The sequence below is a fragment of the Takifugu flavidus genome, chromosome 8 (assembly GCF_003711565.1).
Source record: "Takifugu flavidus isolate HTHZ2018 chromosome 8, ASM371156v2, whole genome shotgun sequence".
Classification (NCBI taxonomy): domain Eukaryota; kingdom Metazoa; phylum Chordata; class Actinopteri; order Tetraodontiformes; family Tetraodontidae; genus Takifugu; species Takifugu flavidus.
The window spans coordinates 14,889,010-14,906,262 of NC_079527.1; the positions used below are offsets into that span (position 1 = coordinate 14,889,010).

The following is a 17,253-nucleotide window of genomic DNA, read 5'->3' on the forward strand; positions in this document are numbered from 1 at the left end:
GAGTCTATTTCTCCTTATGATTTTTTTTCTTCTTTAAGTCATTAAGTCTGACAATAACTGGAATATTGGGAGTTTATTGTGAGGAGGGTAAAACTCATTATTTCTGCAAGACAATCCCGGTACAGAAGAAATTACGCGGTGGTGTTTTGTGCAGGTCCCAGCAGATGTGATTTACGGAGGAAATGTGAAGGAAAGCTCTGAGAGTTGTTCATTTGTGTGGATTTAGGGGATAAGAATGTAAGGCGAGCTTACAGTTAATACAGTAGCATCGTGGGCCTGCTATTGATTACGCGGATGCGGTATGCTAACGTTTTTACATGGTTTATGGGCAGATGTGCTGCACCTCATGTGCTTTGTATTAGGATACCGACAGACGTTCCCACCACAGCTCATAGCCTCATAATTTATTTCATCTGCAAGTTTTGCTGAGCTTACAGCGTCTCCTCTTCTTGAGACCAGAAGTCTTCGGTGAGGACATCCATCTTGTAGCTGCTGACCTACATGTATCAGAGATCAGACACGCTGGCCAGATGCTTATTGTGTCTTTCAACAACTGGATCGGGTTGAAGCTAACCGGAGGTGCCTTCTTTTTCCCCCTCACTAAGCCGGCGAGAGCAGAATTTGTGCAAGCTGTAAAGCCAGAGATGATTATCTGAACGTGTTTCTCGTGTAATAAACTTGGAAAGTAATCAAGCAGCGAAGCCTTGAAGGAATTTGAGGTTTCACATCAACATGCAGGTGACGGCAGTCAGGAGGAGAGCGTTCATCTTAAGTTATCCGTAGTGTTCCTGATTTGCCTCTTATCAAATCCTTAATGAGCTCCAATTAAGATTTATTATGCAAATTAACCCTTGACTGCCTCTGACTGCAGGAGCAGCAGCTACCACAATATTGTGCTAATGGCGTCATCTGTAACAATTACAAAGGTAAACTGCTTTCATGTCGCCCGCTTTGCACCCCGATTGGGTCAGTGTGTGACTTCACAAAAATGCTCTTTATTGAGTTCTCTCCGTTTGTCTGTGACCCCAGCTGAGGTCACCGGCACCCTCCTAAACAGCACGGGTTCGCTTGTAGCCGCAGATTTGTCAGAACCTAAAAAAAACCCGTCTGGGATTTTAGAATTGGTCTTAATAAACAGCAGCGTCGGAGAAGATGGAGATTCAGAATGAGACAATAATACCGGGCCCGGCCACCTTTCCAGTGTGGGAGCTTTCGTTTTGGGTCGGGTTTGTGCATGGGAGAGGGTCTTTTCCAAAGCCCTTTTCCAGCCGCCATTCCAGGGAGTTTCTACAAGGCTGAAAAACGCCCAGCCATGGACCACATGGGCCACATGGATCACATGGGCCACATGGGCTTCAGTCCGTAGTAGAGAAGTTCAAAGCTGCAAAAGCAGCCCTCACTGTTGGATGAAAACCACAGTTCTTTCAGCACTTCGGTCCACGTGGGTGCCGGGGTCTGGTCTCTGGTCTCTGTGCCTCATCTGCTCTTCAGGTGTGTCGGAAAAAATAGATAGATGAATGACTTTTATTTGGTGTTGCGAGTGGTTTCCGAGCGTGAACTGGTGCAGTCTTTCTGCCAGGAGGCGTAAACGTGTGTCTGGGACCGCACGGTTGGCACCGACCGGCCGCGGCTCCACACAAACCTGCAAAATGAGAAGGTTTGAATTGAGTCCATGCAAATCATTAAACAAACGAAGTTGGCGTGGACCGTGTCGGCGCCTCCTCCAGTGGGATTTGGTTATATATCTAACCTGCTCGGGACGTTGTGAACCCCTCACCTTTCCTGAGTTCATCCAACACCAGGCTGATGGCTTCCTGACAGCTTTACGGCCAGTTTGCTTTATGAGTGCTCAGGCAGCACAATTACGCCCGGCCCGATTTGATGAATAAAGTCGGTGTTTCACTGGTTGGCTGACCCCGTTGACCTTCGACTCTCCGCCGGGGTCAAACCCAGGCTTTCACACTTCCAACACATCCGTCACAGCGAGGAAAAGAAAGTTCCATTTTGAAAGGAATTATCAATTGCTCGCTTTGTTTTCAACATTTCAGGATTTTTGAGCTTCCTGACGACGTTACCGTTCCCACTTGATCCCTCCAGACTCCTACATTTATCAGTCATTGTTAATTATAATTCTTCAAATGACTCTAGGAAACTTCATGACCAGATAAATGTTTTTAGTCCAGACACAACTAAAGTCTTTAACAAAGTAAATGGCTCATTTGGTCGTTGTTTTGTGACACGTGGATGTTTAAATGGTTGCACAACAAATGTCAGATTTGGCTCAATTAAAAATGAGGGTCTGTTTACAGCTGTTTATAACACTGTTATAGGCGTGCGTGGGGTCGCTGACGATGATGACGGTGATGATGAACTCCGGATCCTTTGATTGTGGTTTCAACGTGCACTCGCTCAGGCGTTCTGCAGCTCCTCGACGGCGTGTTGCGATAACGCCGCGTCCTCGGGGCTGTTTGTGTCTCTGCGCTGAGCTGGTCTGTTGAAACGGCTTAATTGATACTCATTAAACAGCGGTGACAGCTTAGGTGTTCTTGATGAATGTAGCATAATTCGCTGTACTTACGACTTGATTAAGGAGGAGAACGCCGCACGTACCCGGATCTTTAGGTTCCTACCGGTCTAACAGCTCTCGTACCTGCAGAACAAAATCAGGGTCGGTTCTTCGGAAATAAAGTAAAAGACCTGGATATTAAAGACAGAGCAAACTTGAGAGAAAATGTTCATTTTGTTGGATTTGCTGGATTTTGTGTTTATTTTTGCACGTCCAAGTGCAGTCTGGCATTTCCAGACAATAATAAAGCCAGTGGAAGATGAAAAATGTGCATCTTGTGTAATTTGAGTATAAAATTAGAGGTAATTGGAATTGGTTCAGAATTGACTGTCTTTGTAACGAGTGCATGACGAATGGTATCATTTAGAGAAGAAAATGAATGCTCAGGAACCAAAAAATGTTATTCCACAACATTTTATATGCCATCATAGCCCGTGAAGATGAACTAATTTATCTAAATCCCACACAAAATTCTGTGTTTTATCACCGAGGCGCAGTGGAGACGGGGGCATCGCGCTCATGCTAATGTGATGCTTTCTGCTCGTGCCGCCCGCAGCAGCCGCGGCCACTAACATGTTGGAGACAACAATGTCTGGGAACCTGCTGGAGGGCTTTTCCTTCAAATTTAACATCAGATGTGCTCTCGGGCCTTCGGACGACTGGACTAGACGGTGTCGTTATCGCATCTTTGGCATCTCAGCTACACTGAGCTGCGCAGGAAACGTTGGCGCTGCCCAAAAATCAGGAAAATATGTGAAATCCTTGAGAAAAATAGACTATTTGTTGTGCTTGAAATCATGCTTAGCCACAGCAATTTCATGGATTAATATTTAATTTTGCTGTGTTGGAGTACTGCCGAGTCACCTGACCAGCTCACGCGTCCACAGCGAGCTTATTGTGCATGTTGCTGTCTGGCTGTTGAGCCATACCGCAGCCCACCACCGGGGGAAGGGGGTGTTAATGCGTATTAAAAAGCTTCCTTCTGCAAGTCATGGCTGCTGCAGGACTCACTGTCAATGGAGAGGAATTTTCCACAGAGATTAGATTTACACTTTTATCCACAGATGATTAATATAAGACAGGGAGGTCTTTGTACAGGAAGCAGCATGTCTAATTATGGTCCAACTGTGTCTGACTGGGAGCAAACATGGTGCCAAACCCTCTGCCGGCAGGAGAGGCGCTGAGACGTCACCGACGCTCTGCGCCGCTGATGTCATTGTCGCCCAGATTTCCAACTGATTGAACCAAATATCATCTTTTATGCGGCCGGCGGCAGCGTTCTATAAAAATGGCGCTGCGGCTCCGGTAAAAGCCAGCAGTGAAGTGCATTTACTCATTTTTTCCCCCCGCGGCTACGTCTAACGATAGCCGTGACCTCAGTCGTGATATGCCCACATTTGCTGTTAAAAGCAGAGGCAGATTCATCACCCCCCCCACCCCCACCCCCACCCCCTTACAGGAACGCCACATCCTCCCACATCTGCCTGTTCATCATATATCTGGGCTCAGACTTCCAGGAGGTTGCGAGCCAGGCCAGCTGTAAGTCTTCCTGCCTATCAAAACAAGACGACGTGTTCCTCTGGCTTGGTTTTCAGCTGTTACTTGTAAACCCAGACAGCATTCTTAAGATTAAGAAGTGACTGACAGGGAGGCCTCTGTAATAGCATGATATGTTACAGTATCGTTTTATGGCTTTGGCGCACGAGGCCAAGTATGTGCGTGGATGGATCATCTCAGGGAGCTAAAAGGCTAGCGCCGCTCCTCAGAGGAAGGGACGGTGTTGCGTTACGGCTCTTGTCCGGGTGGAACATTAGAGTACAGGTGGACCCCTGGCTGGGCTCATCCAAAGCTAGTGTTCGGTGTCTTCCGTCCTGACGGTTTCAGACAAACCCCCCCCCGCACCGTTCATATATTGGATTTTGACAGTGGTGTATCGGCGCTTTTTTGAGGCACTTTAGGATCTCAAGGACACTTCCCTCCTCCCCACATCCTGACAAACATTGACTCAGCAGTTGTCTGCTGTGTTCTCTGAGCTTGTATCTCGCGCTCCGCCGCCCCAGGCCATTTGAAACTTGTAGAAAGTGGTCATTTTCTCTGCGTCAGTGGGAGGTCAGTGTTGTGGCCGTCGGCGGAGCCGCTCAGCCTGCTGAAGCAGAGTCTGCTGGGACCCCTGAAGACATTTTGTCCGGCCTCGCTGTCCGTCTTATTCCCGCTCACTGACACAGCTGGAAAAATCGTAGATTATTTCCAGACCTCCAAACCTTCATTCAGACCTGCCACACCTAAAGCTTCTGAGCTGTCAGCTGATGGCAGTTTAGAAGTTGAACCTGACACGTATAAAGTGAATATTTGCATTTACTGCCTCTCCCTGTGTGGCCATTTGTCCTTCTGTCAGCCTGGATTCTCGTTCTGTACGGCTCTCGCCCGATCAGAATATCCACCTGTCTCCGCAGCTCTCTGTCTCGCTGCCTCTGTTGGTGACTGACATGTCCTCTCTGTGCTACGGTGTCTCCCTGGCAACTGTTGCCGGGGGCCCACTCATCCCTAAAATGTAACCGAGGTCACACACAGATCATTGCTTTCGCCGAAGGGCCTGACTTTAACACAGAGTGACCCGCTCAGGCGCGGCGGCGGCTGCTTGGTGACGAATCGGGACGTAATCTGGAAATCGGATCGGACGCTCGGCGCTCGTTACCTTAATGACCTCCAAGGCCGAGCCGTCCCGGTACGCATAAAAACCCGGGTCATGGGTTTAGATTCAGACCCACGCCAACATTCGTGTGTTATGCGCCATAAAGGATCCTGTCAGTAGCTGCAATATAACATAATTACGCTTTACCCATATTCTCCCTCTAAAAAGTGACCTCATAGTTCAGGCGTGAAATAGATGATTGACGCAGGTGTGTCTCAACCACGCTCGCCGCCGCTGAAGCGTAGCTGCCATTTTTTTCCCACACTTTCGTCTGCAGGCGGATTAGCAGGTAGCCGTGCTAACATTCGGTGCTAATAGTTAGGTTCCAAATATTTATGGCGATAAGGAGCAAATGTCACCTCTGACAGCTGGAGGTCATCGTCTCGGGTTTCATCCAAACACATATCACTCCGCCTTTTGGAATGTGCTTTGTTTCCTTCTCAGCAGAGCGGCTGCTCTCTCCTCTCTGCTTCCTTTGAAGCCTCCTCTAATCCCTAACCAGGAATTTGTCCCTCAGTGAATTAGTTGTTAAGAGTGATTAATCTGTTGCAGCAACATCTGATGTGCCAGACTGACTGTTCAACTGTAGTCTGTGGAAAACCGGTTCCTCTTCTTTTCCTACCAACACCCATCGCTGATGAACGTACGTGCGTGTTTGACAATACATTGTTTTTAGCTCCCGACTCGAGTGAAGGTGATTTAGTTGAAGCCGTCGGTCGTTTGAGTTTGGGCCCATGCCCTCTGATGTTCTTTGATCCTTTGGTCCTTGTGGGGAACACCAGGGGGGGCTGGGGAGTGTCTCCATACCTGCATCCTGTCAGGAAATGACACCAGGATATTCGGTTTCAGCCAGAGCTGCACGATGACATCACAGCGTGGCATAATTGCTCCGTCCCTGGTTTGAGGGACGCTATGACTGATGCCAAAAGCTTTGTTGTTGCGGTATTTGTTTCAAGATTCAGAACAGGCCCATTCCAAAGATTGCTGACCTTCACCTCAGGCGTCCTCAGGTTCTGATTGCCAGGACACACGGGGACATCTATTTTTTTGGACAGTACACTAGTTTAAGGTCACGTTGCTGCAGCCTGTTCTCATGTTCTCGCACCCTGTCGCTTGCTTGTGTATTTGCACGTGTTTCCTCTGTTCTGGGGAGGTCCACATGTTCTCTGGCAGCGTCCCAGCAAGAAAGTTCCGGTACTGTCCACATGCATCCTTCAGGGACCTCATCAGCCCCTGAATTTCCTTCCCCTCATGCCTGCGGGCATCCATATTCATTTCCTCCACTGATTTGGTGAAAATGATGAAAGGCCAGCCCCGTACCCCCCCCTAACATCCCCCCACCCCCGTATCTTATTTCCTGCCAAGGTTGCTTGCAACGTAAATCTGCAAAGAGCTGCAAACACATTTAATTTGGACACGAGCAGCTTGGCGTTGGTGCCGTCGTCCCGCGTCGCGGGCTTGTTCCTCTGACTTCCTGGACAGAGTTTGGTGTGTTGAGCCCTTAAGCTGGCTCAACTTCCACCACTGTCTGTTTGATAAAATAATCTCAGCGAGATATGAGGGCTTGGTGGTGCTGCTCTGGTCTGAAATAAACCTGTGATTAGACTGGTGGGTGGGTATTTACTCTCACTGCAGACGGGAAATGAACGTTAATGAAAATAGCAGCCACGTACAGTAATAACCGCTCTGTAATTAACGCCGTGCGTTTATGGCGCCGTACGTATCCAACACGCACAGCAGCGCAGCTACTCCTCAGGTAGTCTGCACAGCAGCTCGGGGTGGGGTGGCCCAGCCCGGCCCGGTGCAGGAGCACGCCGTCGGTTACCCAGGCAACCCCAAACACACACGTACACAAAGGAAAAGGCCCCACTGTGAGAGCGGATCGTCTCCACCTCTGGCTGGATAAAGAGCGGCGTCGCTGCACCCGCTGGAACGCTCCTCCTGCCCTGCAGGCGTGTACGCCAGAGAGCGCGCACGTTTGCAGACGTCCCCAATGATCATTATTCATGACACACCTTGGACGGGGCTTTATCCACAACGCCGAACCAGCGCTTTCTGTGGATTTAAACGTTCCTCAGAGGACGTGAAAAAGGAGTCGTGCTAACGTGCTAAACTCATTCTGAGCGTTTCGGACTTTAGGTAAAGATTTACACGCCTCCCTTGATTCACGCCGGGCCGCTCCGCCGCAGGTAATCCTGGCTCGTCAGCCGTCCGCCGAGTGTGGGGACGTGAAAGACAATCAGCTCCCATTGATTTTTGGAGGAGCCCTCGATGTTCTGAGAGAACGTCACTGTTATTCTCAGAAAGTCTCATATTTCTTGTTTCAGTGTTAGAGGACACTCCTGATGGTTGGTGCTGGTTAAAGTGCTTTATATTATATGAAATTATATTATAGGGCTTTAATAGTACATTATCTTTTCTCTCCTGGAGGGAATCGTTCTGGTCTGAGCTACTCTAATATAAGAAAAGGCCTTTTACACGGTGAGGAATTCGGCTTTGTCCATGTCACAAAGGGCCGTCCACCACGCTCAATGCACGTGGATTTGAGTTCTCCTCACTTTGATGAGTGTCGCCATTTCCCTCCACGTCTCGTCAGGCCAACACGTTGTTTACAGGCTTTTACAGAGCTGCAGGGGGAGGTGAGGGATCGTGGATGTGGGATTTGACCAAGCTGAGAGGAGTGTGCTAGCATAAGAAGGAAACCATCCCACCAAAGTATTTAGATGAGCTCACAGTTGATCAGAATATCATTGGTCAGAACTAAAGCAGCTGAGGGTAAAGCTCCAGCTGCAGGTGAAGGGCAGAGTGCTGAGAAGTTTCGTTTTACAAATGTGCTTTAACCATTTCCAGAAGGTGGAATTGAACATTTGAAATGATTTTAATCTGAAACTGAAGGCTGAATGTGAACGTGGGGCTCTGCACAGCCTCATGCTGGATCTTTGCTTGGCTGTCTTGTCTCTTGTGTGGGTGACAGCTCGCTCTCAGAACTGGCACTTTGGATTAATGGAGCTCAGAACTGAGTCTGTATTGTTGGGCTCTAAATCTGGGCCAAATATGATAACAGAATTATCCGGCTGTAGTCAGAATATGGATGTTGTCATCTGAGGCCTGCGAGCTGCAGACGGCCTCGTGGCTGTGGGTGTCTGATAGACCTCACGTTCTCTTGTGTGGACTCGGCTCAGCGCCACAGCACAGCCGTGGCCGGTGAGCCTTCTGGCCCTTCTGGGCCCCTCGTCCTGAGGGCAGCTTGTATTTTGATGCGTCCCCTCATGCATGAAGCCGTGCTCTCTGCTATCTTCAGATGAAGTCATCGATGTAGCCGAGGAAAAAAACAACCCTCGGTTACTTAAACCCGTTCAGGTCCTGCAAACTTTTCCATCCGCAGACCTTTGACTCTCGTCAGCCCTCACGCAGAAACATAAAGATTCTCATCGATAAATAACATTTCGGCGCGCCCGGGTGCACGTCTGGTGCCACATCCTGCAGGCAGCCACTGAAAAGCCCATCACACCCAGATGACGTCAACGATCACTCAGCGTTTGCTCGTGACAAACATCTAACGTGGCTAATTGCAGATAAGTGTCAGGGTGAAATTAGTTTTGAGCCTGAGATGTTGCACAAAGGCTTTGTGGATTTTCACGTGACTGTAGCAGCTAAAGAGCCGACAGGGGTTGAGCAACAGTGCTGAAAAAACAAAGGTTTGGGCTTCACGGGGACGAAGACGCGCTCCGTCCTCGTCTCACTCGGAGGAGGCGTTAACAGGAAATACGTTATACAGCAGATCCTTGATTAATTTCTGTATCTGATTTCAGATTTTAGGGGAAAATAGTCCCAAGATTGATCAGAGCTTGGATTAGAAACTAAACCGTTCACTTTGGACAATAAAGACAAGCAGCGAGTCATCAGGAGGGGAAGTGAGATCAGTTGGAACGTGGCACCCGTGGTGCCTTCAGGTGCACCTTTTAAGACCAGGAAGTTTCTCCGTCTTCGCCTACAGTCGTCCTCCTCACATCTGATTAAAAGAACAATCAGCCTGATTTTGAGTGTTTACGGTGACTCTGCGGGATCGCGCAGCTTCCGGTGGTGCAGCGCGGCTGTGCACGAGCTGGCCTCCTGTAGGGGGGGGGGGGGGGTTCTCTGCTGCTCTCTCGCCTCAGATTTTGGTCAGTGAGTTATTGACCCTCTTCGATAAACCCCTCAGAATGACGGCGACATAATTCAGCCTAAAAGTTTGCACTGTCGCCAGGACGAGCTAACTGTCCTCTCCAAATATATGGGTGCAATTTTGGAAATAGGTTTATAGCAATTCTCCGGAGAGGAGGGCGAGATAGTGATATTACTGACTTTATCACTGCAGCTGAGCAGCACCTCCGCGTCTCTCTATTCCTCCGCTGCAGAGCAGTGAAGGATTGCACAACACACATATTGGAGGTTTTTACAGAAAGAGTGTGTGGCTCCTAATGGGACGAGGAAAGAATCTGTCATTATTACAGTAATGCCACATAATCTAGCCTCATCATAATCTCACATCCTTCTTCTCCCTGGGTTTGTGATTATTCTCTGGACTCTGGGTGACAGATTGGAGTGCTGCTCAGCTCTGCGTCCAGGTGGCAACATTCACGTACGTCCTCTATATCCAGTCCGCATGCGTTTTTCCGCTCCTGCTTGAAATGAATCATTTATTTACTAATGATTGTGAATCGTGTCTGCGCACCGCACCTTTAATCCCACTGGATTCCTCGAAGAAGGGCCCATTGTTCATATCTGGCCTTGCCTCCTCTTTAATGTGTCGAGACAGGATCCCAACCAAACCCCCAAGAAACTAATATACGGAACCAGTGTAGAGCATCCTATAAATTGATTCGGACCCAGTCTGTGAACAAAAGGAACACTGTTGCTTTGCCATCCGTGGCTGATGCCGCTCCCTCTTTGGCTCCCGCTGAATACACTCCTTTAATAGTGTGATGGGTGGTTGCGGGCAAAAAAGTACCTTATTTAGTTGGTTGTGGGGAGGTAAGGGGAGCTGGTGGGGGGGGGGGGGGTCTGTGACTGGCACTGATCAATCACTCTGAGAGGAAGCTAATGAAGCAGGCTATGGTTTATTAAAGGCTTAGCAGGGAAAAGATTAGTGCAGGAGTGGCACAGGGAAGGAGGGCCCAGTGCACCTCTAATGGTTAGAGGCGAGCCATAAAGCCATCAAGGTGTTCGTGCACGTTCCTCTGATGTGCACACACTTCTTTTCTTTTTATCTTTCAGTCTCACACTGATGCAAAAGTCTGGATGTGATGTTGATCGGCTGAACCGTCCAGACTGTTATTGCTGTTTCTTCTTTTTCCGCTGACTCAGACAATTAAATCGAGACTATTAACGAGATCAATGAAAGCAGATTCCACCGTTTGTGCAGCAACAAGCAGGAGATTAATAAAGACCCCTGACTGCTAATTACCTCTGCTCATAAACTGATTAAAAGAGTAGCGCTAGCCATCCTTTAGCTTCCCTTTAAACCAAGATGGTTCTGTCGTGACGTGCGCGCCGCCTTGCAGGTGACGGACGTGCACGCTCGTCCCATAAATCCTGAGATGAAACCTTTGGCCCAGATTAACAGTTGCTGCATCCTGGCACAATCTTGTTTTCAGTTGACAAAGTGAGCTGGGTGTTTAGCAGTGGAAGTCAGACCCCCACCCCCCCCCCCACCCCCCAAACATCCTTCATGATATTCGGCCACTTCCAGAACGGCCCCGTCCTGACATTCCCGGTCCTGACAGGCTCGGAAGAGGTCTGTAAAATAACCCCGATTCTGACAAGCCGTGAGCAAAGCGAGGCGCTGGTGGATATTTTGAGAGACAAACGAGAGGCAGGGGAGTGAAAAATGCAAAGCAGATGTTTTTCCCACCACTTTTTAATGGCGCTGAGACATTACTGATGCCATTACCGAGACCTTTTATGGCTTCTTTTAATCTCCCGGCCTGCCTGAGGAAAGAAACCCCTTGTGGTGCAAAGTAGCCTCTTTACTTCCCAACGTCAATTTGAACCCATTTCCAGCTCACTTCCCTCGTCTGCCACGGGGGCTCACACGGCTCCCTCTGTAATTATTCTGCTCCCGAATCAAAGGTAAGGCATTAAAATCCACCTCTCAGGTAAACATTTGCTGCTCATCACACTCACGCAGGATCGGAATGCCTCCCGGACCTGAATCCTGAAAACAGCCCGGCTTGTGTGTTTCCGTATCCTGCCTGCGCGGATTTATTTTTGTCATTTGGTAAACATTTTCAAACAAAGCCACCATTGATGATGAGATCCAGCGAGAACGCGGCGCTGGCTTGATTTACATGCGGTGCCATGTTCGCTGTCTGCTTCCTGCATCAGATGAAACCTGGAAAGCTCAGAGGAGCACTTAGAGGGGTCTGTTTGGGGGGCTAAAAATGAAGGAGATGAACTATGTGGCTCCGTCCCACCGTCCAGCCGACAGTATATCAGCGGAATCACAACCGCGCGGGCGTGTGTGTGAGCGCCGGGCTCATAAATATCCCCCCACCCACCGACGTGCACACACTCACACCCCCAAAGGGGCCTCTGTGATGGTGATGGCGAAAGGATGTCGCTGTCTGGGTGATTGAGTGCTGCTGGTCCTGGCCCTGGGCACATCCCCGTGCTCTGAGCCCGGGTGGGGGGCCCGGGCCTGGAGGGAGCCGCCTGGAGGCGGCGGGAGGCGCCGCGCCTGCCCGGAGCAGCTGCTGCACACAGAACCTGCTCAACTGGTTCTGTTCCAGTAAAGGATGAAATAACTGAATAACTGCCCCACATTTAGCTTTTAGTTTGCCTACAGAAACTTGGATCGGAACAACGCGGAAGAGGCCAAATCTGAAGATCAGCCTGGAAATTGTTTCATCATCCTCCTAGTTAAGAATTTCAAAATTTGATCATTTTGGGTTTAAAAACAATTGTCAGAAGTGAGACCTCAGTTTCATAATTCTGACTTTCAGCAACTTTCTGTCTATTTCTAGAGATCTTTTGATCTGAATTCCGGCGTAGTCTTCAGCTTATGGCTCGTCACCGTTAATGAAGAGCTGCATCACAGAGATCGGGCTCGTTTGTGTGTAACTCGTTATGAAGAACACCTGAGAGCTGTTGTGTGTTTCCACAGGAACGTGGGTTGGTCTTAATTCTGCCACTCATCAGAACGTGTGTTTAAACCTCTGAACCCGTCTGATCCGAACTCGCTGAACCCGTCTGTCTCCGTCTTTGTCACTCAGACACCTGAAACAATCAAGACGCTGTAATTAGCCTGACGAGCTGCATCATAATTGGGGGCAGGGGGAGGTGTTTCCTCTGATAATGGCCGACTCCAGCTCGCCCGCGTCTGGTTTTCTCCCGCTCGCCTCCTTCTCCTGGACGCCGCGCTTTCATCAGTCATCAGAAGCTTTTTTGAGAGCAAGGGGAGAGTTCCTTTTAGAAACCTGCTCTCTTTTCCCTATTTGGGTTTCAGCGCCATCAGCCTTCGCCGCTGCCTCGCCACGAGAGCCCTGACACTGTCCAGGTCCGTCCTACTTGGCAAGAGGGAGAACTACAGAGAAAGGCAGAGTTTATTTCCTGTTCTTGTGAATCATATATCAGTACAATTCCCCTCTGTGCTGTTTGGCAGCAGCGGAATGACGGGTGTCATTTATCATACGGGCTGAAAGGGGCTGTGGGAAAAGGGATTTGAATTCTTCTGGAAGTGTGTGGACTTTCCTTCCTGGTGAATCATTAAACGGAGGAGTTTTTCAGCAGGGATATGAGCAACTCCTCACGCTGGTACTTTGGTCCCCCATTCCACTGGCACTCTCAATCATTAAACGTCCCAGGAATTAGATTTAGTAGTTTTATATAAATCTGGAAGGCAGAGGGCATTTAACTTGTAATTGGGGATTTTGTCCTGTTGAAACCATTAAGTCGCTCCTCAGTCTTTGGCTTGATCCAAACGCCCCGCTCGAGCTTTATGAGAATTACATTTAAGCTCATTTGAATTTGCAAATTTGATTAGCGTTTGTCAGCTTCCTGTTGTCGTGCTCAGCGTTGACATTTTCATCTTCGCCACGCCGCCGCCGCCGCCACCCTGTTGACTGGTGTTTAAGATTGAGCTTTATCAACACTTTGCGTTGCTCCGGATTTTGCTTTTTACTTGTCACGGACGGTTACTGTTTCCTGCACTCGGAGTCGGGTGATCAAAGGAAACGCCTTCTGATTGGCTGTCACCGGCTCCTCAGCCGCTCCGGCAGAAATAAACGTGTCAGGCTTTAACTTATCCTCACCAAAAACATACTTGGAACCCCCCGCTACTCTAATTGAGTGCAACTCCCCGAAATCTGTGAACACACGTGCAAAACTGAGTGGATCATAAATCAGGCTAGCATAGACAGCCACTGCCCCTCCCACAGGCCTCCCCAAAGGAGCTACTGGTTTCCAGGAGATGCTGGAATAATGTTTGTGGTATTTCTGTGCCGTGCTGTCGTTTTATTCTTTTTTATCCTGAACCTAAACGCAGTCGTCCGCAGATGTTTGCCGTGCGTAGCCATTAGCGGCTCTGCGCCACCTCATCATCAAAACCTCGGCTAGAAGTGGACGTGTGGAGGTTAGCCTATGGAGCTCCGCCCCCTCTTCCCCGCTGCTCAGTCATACGTGGATCCGTCAAACACGCATCAGATCCGAGCACGAAGGTGGAATGAAGCACTTTTTCAGGTTTAACTCAACAATCCAGGGCTGCTTTTAGCCTGTCTTCATCTTCATCGTCTAACGTTGATGGAATATTCCAGCAGTTGGCGCCGGACGCTCCGCACGGCCGTAGTTTCGTGTTTTCTGAGCCTGAGCTCCAAGTGCGTGACCTCTCCCAGAGGCCTACAGTCCCGGGCCGGCATCTTGACATGTTAGCCTGCCGCCGCCTGCTAAAGAAGAGTGTAGATGCCCCTGAGGTAAATGAAAACATTTGGTTCTTGCCAGACCTGTTCACATCTCAGCTGGGTCACATGAGCTGGCAGGTGACGCGTGTACAGAGGGGACTGGGAGACCGCAGCATTGGCCTATTTTCCCTCCAACACGGGGCACCACGGCCACATCCCAGAAACACAGCTGAATATGTTCAGCCTCCAGAAGCCGACAAAAAGGCTGACGTCCGTCCGTGCACAGTTCACACTGAACTGCACGTGTGAAGATCTGCATACGGGCGGCAGAGACAGCAAATATTTGTGACGGTCAAATATTCGTCCCTTTTAAAAACAGCACAGACGATTGAGTCGTGCCCACCCCCCCCCAAAAAAATGAATAATTGAAGTTCCACTCAGGCGACACTTGTGTTAATGATGATCAAGCGCAGACACACATGCACACACACGTGCGTGCCATGACAGGAATCACTCATCTGGGGATTTAGCTTCCACTGATTCAGCAACTAGCTGAACAAAATGGACGTAAAGCTGTTTCCTGACACCGAGCAACGTGGCAACGAGGCGTCACAGACCAGCACGAACCGCTCAGAAGCAACTGAAGGTGAACAAACAGCAGAGCGGGCGAGTGAGCCTCGCCTCATTAAAAATGCTCGGCTGATTGACACCAGCTGAGGTCTCAGGTGGGTCACGTTGCTCCCGATTAGCTGACCTACATCCTGGTCACAAAGCCACAACAGTGGCGTTAAAGCCTGACTAACCAGCCTGTCAAGTTTCCCTGTGAGGGAAATAATTACGAAATTATAAATATCTGAACTCCATGGTAACGCTTTGTACGCTTAGCTCTTCCTGGGCCTCTCTCTGGGTGTTAGAATAGCTCGTTTTTAGCACTGAAGGCTAATTCAGTATTAGCTGAAGCTGTGATTCTGGAGAAGGAGCTTCAGCAGCTCCAGTGAAGGAGTTCAGCCCCCGGGCCAGTCATGAAGCTCTTCTTTTGTTCCAACTAGAAACCACAGCGGTTCTTCTCATGGTGCTTGTTGTTGCTTTCTTCATTCCCAACAGCTCGACCGGTTCGCTCCTCGGCTCTTCCTGATTTTTATTTTTTTCTTCGATAATTATCAGAAATAGACTTGACATGGTGTCACCGTCTCATATCAACATCTGCAATTACCAGAAAATCTCCATCCAAGTCCCGCGAGGAAACGCGATTGCAATTAAAAGCGAGGGGCAAATGTTAATTAAGTAAAATACTTGAAAACTGGAAACGGCGAATCTTTAATTTTTTTCTTCTTTTTACTTTTAACCTTGCGCTTATTTTTATATTGGCAGCCTTCCGTGGATTACAGTCCAAATTAAGAGACGCGGTCATTGTTGGGCGGGTATTTGAGAACATCCACAAGTGACTGTAGATTAAAAAAGCAGTTTTACCGCGGTGGGATATTCTCACTTTGAGCTCCTCTCCCTCATAAAGCTGATGGCAAACGTTGGGATTTTGAGAGCATGTGGTAGATAACGCTGCTGTTCTCTGGGTTATTAAATCAGAGGGTAGAACGGGCCAACTTCTGGCCATTCTTGTGATTGATGAGCCAAGCTTTATTTGCTGAGGCGGTGTGTTTGTTCCTGTGTAATTGTCTACCAGATGGCTAAGCTAACTGCTCTTAAATGCCTTCAGACCTGCAGGGGTCCAAGGTCTTAACATTTTCCCTGCTAATGACATTATGCCTGCAAACATCTTTCCCTTTAACTTGTCTAACCTCTAATGTTCGAGATCACGATGGCTTCACGAGGCATTTAGCTCCAATTATCTCCTCTGTACAATTTTGTTTTTAATTTGTTCAAAGTGGATGTTTCGCGGTCTCTCTGTTGGTACACTAGAAAATGAGCCCCCTTTAAATTGAAGGGAGATGAGAAGGAGAGCGGGGGAGGGGGAGGGGAGGGAGGGCTTCGCCGCGCTACCTGTGAGGAGTCAGATTGGAGGAGAAAATGGATCTAGGTGGCAGTGCGAGTCATCAATCACGGCCCCTCAAGGGGAGCTGCAGCTAAAGCTGCTCTGAAGTGCTATCTGTCAGCTGCTCTGATCCAGTCAGGGGACCAGAGAGGGGCCGTATCACCGCCCATCAGCTCATACGCACCACACAACTGCCATGTAAACACATGCAGGTGCTACAGTCATAATAGCCCCCGACCCACTTCAGCGGGTCCTGCTCGGATTCGGCTTTGTGCCGTGTTTGCTGAAGGAAACATTTTCCGGATGCTGCAGTTCCAGTAAAAGCTTTTTGATTGTTGACATTGCTGGGTGGTTTATTGTAATCTGAAATTGAGTACACTGATTCTCCCCCACCCCCTCCCTCCCTCCCCAGCACTGAATAAAGCCACCAAGTGCTTCTCCGCCGATGTCGAGCCGCATCTGTCGATACCGCTCAAGATGGATAGTTGTTCTGCATGCTTATTGATTCGGCACAGGCCAGAGATATAAGTATCATTTGTCATTTGTGGAATTATTTGGAGCCCTCGTTAAAACCCGGAGAAAAGGTTGGGGGGGACGGCCGTGCCTTGGGGGGTTTGGTAGTTGGTGGGGGAGTAGCGAGTTGTCTGAGCTTTGATGAATGACTGCATGGGTTTTTGGTTTTTACTCCGAGCGCCGGGGCCCTTTAGCTGCTATTTGCTTTCACCGTGGTCCAAGAAAAACAATGCGATGGATCCAAGAGGCGAGCAGCATCATCCTGTCATGTGGTGCAACACGGCGAGCAGGGTGGTCCGGGCAGAAGAGTCTGGAGGACTCGGCCCGGTCCTCCCACTGGATCTGACACGTTATCATTCACAATCTGCAGCAGGACAATAACCAGAGTTCTTCCTTCAGACAAAGATGCTTCTGGGTGGGGGGGGGGGTGGGGGGGTCGCGTCCCCTGTGACTTGGCTCAGGCCTGTTTGGCATCGGGCCCACAGCAGAGCTGGCTTCATTACTGTATGGATCATCTTTTAGGTCCATTTAAGATCAACGGCAGCTGTTGTGCACTAACGACCGCGACGCCGTGAAGTTCATTACGCTCAGACCCTTTGATCCATTCAGCCCCGCG

At 49.2% G+C, this 17,253-nt stretch overlaps 1 protein-coding gene and 1 long non-coding RNA gene across 4 annotated transcripts in view; one reads left to right on the forward strand and one right to left on the reverse strand.

Annotated features, from left to right (window-relative positions):
- The window catches only part of LOC130529869 (teashirt homolog 2), a 35,330-nt gene that overhangs the window by 4,277 nt on the left and 13,800 nt on the right, over positions 1–17,253 (forward strand). Inside the window, exon 1 of one of the 2 annotated variants that reach the window (XM_057040525.1) lies at positions 6,651–7,447. The exons of the other annotated variant lie outside the window; for it this stretch is intronic. The gene's annotated coding sequence lies outside the window, so the exon portion shown is untranslated. Of the gene's footprint in view, positions 1–6,650; positions 7,448–17,253 lie in introns of those variants that run through there. 2 annotated transcript variants of the gene reach the window in all.
- LOC130529870 (uncharacterized) lies at positions 390–6,265 on the reverse strand. 2 transcript variants are annotated; one of them, XR_008951672.1, is made up of 2 exons: positions 5,618–6,265; positions 390–2,650 (listed from the first exon to the last, which is right to left on the reverse strand). It is a non-coding gene; the product is annotated as an uncharacterized LOC130529870 (long non-coding RNA). The 2 variants fall into 2 exon arrangements; XR_008951674.1 differs by having other exon boundaries at positions 5,262–6,265.